This window comes from Moschus berezovskii, chromosome 14 (assembly GCF_049115385.1).
Source record: "Moschus berezovskii isolate FMDL1 chromosome 14, NW_MosBer_1.0, whole genome shotgun sequence".
NCBI classification, from domain to species: domain Eukaryota; kingdom Metazoa; phylum Chordata; class Mammalia; order Artiodactyla; family Moschidae; genus Moschus; species Moschus berezovskii.
This window is the reverse complement of record NC_142473.1, coordinates 9,774,961-9,783,805: the sequence shown is the minus strand read 5'-3', so window position 1 is coordinate 9,783,805 and position 8,845 is coordinate 9,774,961.

Sequence of the window (8,845 nt, the reverse complement as noted above, 5' to 3'; positions counted from 1 at the left end):
TCTGTAAGTAGTTGTAGTTTTGGTTTGCCTGTGGAAGGAGATGAGCTCAGGGTGTTCCTACTCTGCTATCTTGGTCACTCACCTCCATGATTCTTAAATGAATCAAAGAGTTAAAAAATTTGTTCAAAGACATGTAACTCAAGGAGAAACAGCAGAGATTAAAGCAAAATCTCTTTCACTGTAATGCCAAGTTTTATACATTGTGACATATTGCATATACTTCAAAGATTTGAACAATTTTGCACTGTTACTTTTTAAAATGGTATGTTTTCACTATTTAATATAGTGTACTATTTAATATATGAGAACTTAACTTTCAAAGTTATCTAAAGTTTTACTTATTGCACTTTTCTATGGCTTTAAAATAATTCTCCTAGATTGAGCTGCTCAATTTCTCTCATGATTGCTTTCTGGAAAATCACAGGAAAAACCTCCCCTAGACCTTCATCAGTTTTTTGGATCCTAGAAGTCTTTTATCTTCTCCTTCCTCGAAATATGTCTAGAAAGAACAAGGTTCTCTATGCCTTGTGTATGCTAGCATGACTGGAGAAGGCAATGGCAAGCCACTCCAGTACTCTTGCCTGGAAAATCCCATGGATGGAGGAGCCTGGTGGGCTGCAGTCCATGGGGTCGCGAATAGTCGGACACGACTGAGTGACTTCACTTTCACACATTGGAGAAGGAAATGGCAACCTACTCCAGTGTTCTTGCCTGGAGAATCCCAGGGACGGGGGAGCCTGGTGGGCTGCCGTCTGTTGGGTCACACAGAGTCGGACACGACTGAAGTGACTTAGCAGCAGCAGCATAATTCCTGATGACCGTTTTTCTCCAGTGGCAGGTCTTTTCCTTTTGTTACTGTTTGAGGATTTGGGGGCTTGTTAAAGAAGAGACCAGCAGGTGGCAGTAGCGCACAACAAGCTTTACTCTGGTGTGCTTGGCAGGTTTCAGACAAGGGGAAGTTCCCATAGAGGGTGGGTGGCCTTCCAGTCAGAGGTATGGGGCCACCACCAGGAGGGGAAGAGGGCAAGGGAACTCCCAGGCAGGAGGGGGACGAGGCAGGAGGTTTAGGTGTCTAAGTGCTGTTGCAGACAGCTTAGTCATGGATCTCAGAAGGCCAGCAGGGACTTGGTTTCTTAGACTGAGGATTTGTCATGTGGATTCTGGGTATGCAAAACAGGCAGGATCTAAATGGCTTAAAATATGGTTATTTAGGATATAGCAGTTAGATGTGTAAAAATTTGTTTGGCATAGGCAAGATTTTGAGCTAGTAGTCCAAGTCGGCTGTGAAAAAGTAATATGAAGCCAATAAGCAGGGGGCATCTCTTTTTTTTAATTGGAGGATAACTGCTGTACAGCAACGTGGATCAGCTGTAAGTATACATATATCCCCTCCCTAGTGGGCCTCCTTCCCACAGCCCACCCATCCCACCCCTCTGGGTCATCATAGAACACCAGCAGAGTTCACAGGGTACATCTTTAATCCATTTATATAAATCTTTGTCGTCCTTTTATTTTCTTGTTTATCTATTTTTGGTTTCACTGGGTCTTTGTTGCTGCACATGGGCTTTTTCATTGCGGTGTGAGGGCTTCTCTGCAGTGGCTTCTCTTGCTGCGGAGCACAAGATCTAGGTGTGCAGGCTTCAGTAGTTGCAGCAAGTGGGCTCAGTAGTTGCAGTGTGCGACTCTAGGGCACGCGGGCTTCAGTAGTTGTGGCTCACAGGCTCTAGACTGCAGACTCAGAAGTTGTGGCTCACAGGCTTAGCTGCTCCATGGCACGTGGAATCTTCCCAGACCAAGGATCAAATCTACATTAGCAGGCGAGTTCTTATCTGCTGCATCACCAGGGAAATCCCATCCTAACTTTTAACTCATTGATTTTTTTTCAGACTTGAAACGTTTTATTTTGTATTGGGGTATAGCCGATTAACAATGTTGTGATAGTTTCAGGTGAACAGTGAAGGGACTCAGCCATCCATTCTCCCCAAAGTCCCCCTCCCATCCAGGCTGGCACATAACACTGAGTAGAGTTTCATGTGCTGTACAATAGCTCCTTGTTGGTTATCCATTTTGAATATGTCAGTGTGTACATGATCTTTCCAAACTCCCTAATTATCCCCTCCCTCGGGCAACCATAAGTTTATTTTCTAAGTCAGTGAGTCTCTTTCTGTTTTGTAAGTTCATCTGTATCATTTCCTTTTAGATTCCACCAATAAGGGATGTCATATGATACTGGCTGTTTTTAATGGCTGTTAACTCATTGATTTTTGAAATTACAGCTGCTGATATTCTAACTTATATCAACTGCTGCTGCTGCTACTGCTGCTAAGTCACTTCAGTCGTGTCCGACTCTGTGTGACCCCATAGACGGCAGCCCACCAGGCTCCCCCGTCCTTGGGATTCTCCAGGCAAGAACACTGGAGTGGGTTGCCATTTCCTTCTCCAATGTGTGAAAGTGAAAAATGAAAGTGAAGTCACTCGGTCATGTCTGACTCGTAGCGACCCCATGGACTGCAGCCTACCAGGCTCCTCCGTCCATGGGATTTTCTAGGCAAGAGTACTGGAGTGGCTTGCCATTAACTTTATATCACTTAAAGTTCACTAATTAAGCTTTGAGATCCAACCAGTCCATTCTAAAGGAGATCAATCCTGGGTGTTCACTGGAAGGACTGATGCTAAAGCTGAAGCTCCAATACTTTGGCCACCTCATGCGACGAGTTGACTCACTGGAAAAGACTCTGATGCTAGGAAAGGTTGGGGGCGGGAGGAGAAGGGGATGACCGAGAATGAGATGGCTGGATGGCATCACTGACTCTGTGGACATGAGTTTGAGTGAACTCCGGGAGTTGGTGATGGACAGGGAGGCCTGGCGTGCTGTGATTCATGGGGTCGCAGAGAGTCGGACACGACTGATCGAGTGAACTGAACTGAACTGAATTAAGCTTTTAAATAATATTTCTGATATTAAAATTTTGACTTTTGCTACAGACAACAAAATTTTAAAAATGTCATGAACTTAATACAGATAGTGATTTTTTTCCCCAACAGATGGAAAGGTAATACTTGGGATGTTGTAAGTAACTAGAAGTTGGGGAAGAAAATTATGACATGGCCAAAATTTCCAAATTTTTAATGTGTTGGGTTTTATTTAATTTTTTAAATAAAATACTTCAAAAATTCAGGAAAGTATACATTTCATTATTGTATTGAGGGGTACCAGAATATGCCACCCCAAAGTGTACTTTTGGAAAATAGATTATTTTGTCTTGTTCTTTAGTATCTTAAAGATGACTCTTAAAACTCTTATCAAAGGAGAAGACAAGGACTTAAATCTGCAAAACAAACCTTACTAAACAATTCTTGTTTACCATGCTTTTCCTGATTACCTTCCTATATCTTGATTCTCACCCAGAAACCCCAAACCTCTTTTCCTTGCTGCTGCTGCTGCTGCGTCACTTCAGTCGTGTCCGACTCTGTGTGACCCCATAGACGGAAGCCCACCAGGCTCCCCCCTCCCTGGGATTTTCCAGGCAAGAACACTGGAGTGGGTTGCCATTTCCTTCTCCAATGTGTGAAAGTGAAAAGTGAAAGTGAAGTCGCTCAGTCGTGTCCGACCCTTAGCGATCCCACAGACTACAGCCTACCAGGCTCCTCCATCCATGGGATTTTCTAGGCAAGAGTCCTGGAGTGGCTTGCCATTGCCTTCTCCGCCTCTTTTCCTTTGCTGGTATTAAAACCCAAGTTGTAATCCCATCTTTAAGGTTATTCATCACTGAGGATTCTTATTCATACATGTGTAATGCACATGTTAATAAACTTGTTTTTCTCTTGCCAATCTATGTTTGGCCAGTCTAGTTTCCAGCATCCCAGCTGGAGAACCTAAGATGGGCAGAGGAAAAATTTTTCCTTCCTTATGGTATATTCTGATGAAAGGGAGAGAAAAAAAAATTTCCCCTCTGCCCTTCTGAGTTCTTGGCTGAGACCCCTGTAATAAAAGACTGTTAACAAGAAAAACATCAGAAGTTTCACATATCTACCTCATGTATACATGGGAGATACCCTGGGGAAACTGAGTAACTCCCTGAGATGGACTAAGCCGCAGGCTTAAATACCACTGTCACCTCAAAACAAAAAGAAAGAAGGGTGTGAGGAGGCCAGCTACGGGGAAGTTTCCAGGAAAAGCACAGTAAACCAGGGTATAGTTTGCTACAGAGATTTACATAGATCTACATACATAAATGCCTTCTCCATTTGTCACTCTTCAATGCATCTTTGGCCTGTATAGCCCAGTCTTAGCAAGAATCTTGCTAAGTCATGTTAGTGAGAATGTGCTCAACCTTAGTATCTGATTAAATTCTTTATCCTCCACCTTTGATATATATAAGTCCTCAGCCAATCTTCAGCAAGGATCCACCTGCCCTTGATGTCTCCACTAAGTAAAATTTACATCAACTGACCCCTTCATTCCACTGGTTGGCTACAAATTCTCAGCTATCTTTGCGGTATTCAGAGTTGAACCTGATCTCTCTCCCCATGGCAATCCTTTATTGCAACAGTCTTAAATCTTCCTTTCTGTTGTTCATTACTTGTTAACATTTTGACAAGTGTCAGAACAATTTTTTTCTTTAATAATATCACATAATAAATCCTAACATTCTTTTATACTTCCTAAAACATTAAATAACCATTACATATGCAACTGATGCACTGAAAAGATTAGCAATCTCATCTGTCATAAAGCAATGAAATTAAAGTGGGTAGCATTCCCTTCTCCAGGGGATCTTCCCAACCCAGGGCTTGAACCCAGGTCTCCCACAGCCACCAGGGAAGCCCATCTCCTGGATGAAGCAGTGTAGAAAAAAGGAAATTACATACATTGCTGACTGGATTGTAAAATGCTAATACTTCTATGAAAGGGAAGGGGTATTTGATCATGTCTAGCAGCAGCAGCAAAATTACATACGAATTTGCCATTTGACCTAAGAATCCAACTTCTGGGAATATATCCTAAAACAAAATGTCCATGACTATTCATTATAGTATTATTTTTAATAGCAAAAGATTGGAAACCACCCAGATGTCCATCAATAGGGAAGTAGTTGAATACATTTAGTATATGAAGTAAAATTACATTTTATAGCAAGACAAGAAAAAAATCAAACATAAAAAATTTTCTTAGCCCTTTGGCTTCCTCTCTCCTGCCACTGTGCATTATGTATCTGCATTAAACATTGACCAGACCTCTCCATTTGCAGAAATACCTGCTCAACTATACAGAGCAACATTCTCCTAGTACCAACAAGACAGTTCCTTAAAAGATAACAGTCCTTCTTAATCTAGGAAGGGGTCCATTACTTGCTTGATTGTATAAACTGTCAATAATGCATCATCTAATATACAGCCCTCTGTTTCAAAAACTTATATTGATACAACAGTGCTTTGACCTCTAAGGGGCAGAACAGTTCTTAGAGCTTTCTGAGAATCTGTTCCTGGGTTATAACACTCAATTTAGCTCAAATAAATTTTCCATTTCTTTCTTAGATTGACTGATTAATTTTTTCACCAACAGGGACTAGTTGACTATATAGTGCTACATCTACACAATGGAGTACTGTGCAGAAATGAGAACTCTATCTATACTAGTATTGAGTGATCTCCAGAATTAGTAAAGTGGAAAAAGTGGGAAAAAGTATGCTACCATTTATCTAATAAAAAAATAAATATATGGATAAATATACATAATTATATTTTTAGAATTAAAAAAGAACCATAAAAATGTTTAAATTATTGGCTACAGGGCAGGAAGAAAATGGAGGTGAGAATAAGGATTTTTCAGTGTGAAGGAAGGGAGTTACAGATGTACAATCAAGGGTTACCCAGCTTTGTCCACAGAACAGGTTATAAGAAAAATACAGTTGATGGGAACAGAGTAAAGGGACAAAGTAGGTGATTAAATAATTAATCTCATTAGGACATTATAAGTAGAAAAAACACAGGCCACCCTTTTAAGTTAATGATTATTCAAGAAAGCAGGTTTGCTTAACCACAAAACCAAGTAGGCTTGCTTAGCAACAAAACCATGCAGCAGAAGCACGAGACATGCCCCCAAACAATAAAACAGTGGTGGCATAAAACCCACATATCTCAGTGAGTTCAGTAAGTTAATGATTCTTAGGACATGCTCTCTGCACACATAAAAAACAGTAACTTGTGGACTTAAATTGACCATGCAGGAAACAAGAAAACTTTCCTGCTCAGCCTGGAGGAGGAACTGATGATGGAAGCATGATGTCTACTCAGTTCAGTTCAATTCAGTCGCTCAGTCGTGTCCAACTCTTTGTGACCCCATGAACTGCAGCACGCCAGGCCTCCCTGTATATGACCAACTCCCAGAGTTTACTCAAACTCACGGGCATTAAGTCGGTGATGCCATCCAACCATCTCACCCTCTGCCGTCCCCTTCTCCTCCCAACATCAATCTTTTCCAGCGTCAGGGTCTTTTCAAATGAGTCAGTTCTTCATATCAGGTGGCCAAAGTATTGGAGATTCAGCTTCAGCATCAGTCCTTCCAATGAATATTCAGGACTGATTTCCTTTAGGATGGACTGGCTGGATCTCCTTGATAAGGGACCCTCAGGAGTCTTCTCCAACACCACAGTTCAAAAGCATCAATTCTTCGGTGCTCAGCTTTCTTTATAGTCCAACTCTCACAACCATACATGACTACTGGAGAAACCATAGCTTTGACTAGACGGACCTTTATTGGCAAAGTAACATCTCTGCTTTTTAGTATGCTATCTATGTTGGTCATAACTTTTCTTCCAAGGAGCAAGCGTCTTTTAATTTCATGGCTGCAGTCACCACCTGCAGTGATTTTGGAGCCCCCCAAAATAAGGTCTACTCAAGAAAGACAAACAAGTTCTTCTCCCTCTTTCATTTTTCCTTTGATTATAAAATTCTAGCCCAGTAAGATCCTGGGGCGTGGCACCCCCTTGCCCGCCTGCTTATAAGCCTCACAAGCATCTTATTCTAATAAATCACTTATCACTTTGCCTCTCACTGAATTCTGCACTGAGACACAGAGGACTAGCAGCTCTTCAGAGCCCCTGATATGACACCAAATGGTTTCACAACTGAATAACAGTACCACAGACAGTCAGATTATGGTCTGAAAGACCATTTCCCACTGACAGAAACAGAGCACTTTGAATAAATGGCTTGTTATAATTACTGGGTAAGAGATGTACAAAGCTAGTATGGAAAGCAATCAAAGACTACCAGGGCCATTTCTAAAGGACTCAGGAGTGACTTCCCTGGTGGTCTAGTGGCTAAGACTCTATGCTCTCAATGCAGGGGCCTGGGTTTGCTACAACTAAAGGTCCTGTATGCTGCAACAAATATTGAAGATTCTGTGAGCCAAAACTAAGATTCAGCACAAATAAATATTTAAAATATACACATAAATTTTTTAAAAAGGACTCAGGAGCCAACAAAAATAGCTCCCATTGGTCTACTGAGAATAACTGCAAAGGATTATAACTCACAAAGTGTTAAAAATCCCTAGATTCATACAGATAGCTGTTCACTTTAGGGTTTTTACCCATTAGAACTTTTTTTTAACAGTTTAGGTTACCATTTAATTTTATTTTTCATTAGAGTAACCACTCGTTATTACTTATTGAAAACAGTTAAATCCTTTTCTCACTGATATGTAATATAATACCAATGTCAGGTTCATATATATATTTCTAGGCACTGTATCTTGTTCATTTGTCCATCCTTGTGCTCAGTACTATCTTAATTACTATAACTTTACTATATAACTCATTATCTCACGGATAAGTCTCTTCAATCTTATATTCTTCTTCAAAATTGTCTTGGATCCTGTAAATATTTTGTCGACATAAATGTGAAAAATACTAGGATAGCAACCTCAGTAGAAATACACACCTTATTTTAAAAAATCACCAGCAATTCTACACTGTAAATATTAAAAAGATTAACTGAGTAAGTGGGCAACAATAAATTTAACATTCAACTACAAGGTTATACTGGAGAAGGCAATGGCAACCCACTCCAGTGTCCTTGCTTGGAGAATCCCAGGGATGGGGGTGCCTGGTGGGCTGCCGTCTATGGAGTCGCACAGAATCGGACACAACTGAAGCGACTTAGTTATACGGGGTTAAAGTTATAGTTATGTATTATACCTGAATGTTATTACAGTTTTTTTTTTTTTTGAACTATCTAAGGACTTTCAGTTTTTGAAATACGAATTTTCCCTTATACTGTTTTGGTCAGGACAAGAATTGAAAATGAGAAATAGTCTTGAATCCAGAATGAACAGTTCTTACTATATTTATTTTCCCACACATAAAAAGAAAGTTGGGTAACTTTCAGAGAAATTGTAACTTGAACTAAATACTGAACTATTACCAAACCTCATGTGCCTATTTGGAAGTTTTTAGTCATTGGGAGTCACGGCATTTTTTTTCTCTGTATCACAATCTGTTACGAATGCTTTCTTTTTACTATTAACACTCGAACAGAAGCTCTCCTGTTCTGTGACTGACTGGCAGGCAGAAATGACAGGGACAGGAAATGGGAAATGGTTCAGGGTTTTGGAATTCCCCAGGCTGCCTAATTAAGCAGCTTATTTGGAAGTTTTTAAAATATTTGCCCCCCTGGGGTTCCCCTGAGAGAAGAAATCATCTGATATCATTCACAAAGAGAGTCTTCACAAAACATACACTAAAAATTCCCTTGCTGCAATATAGCAAATATTTACTGTATGCCACAGTGTTCACACACTGCTAGAGAGGGGAGCAAACCAAGATCTTGTATTTACGAT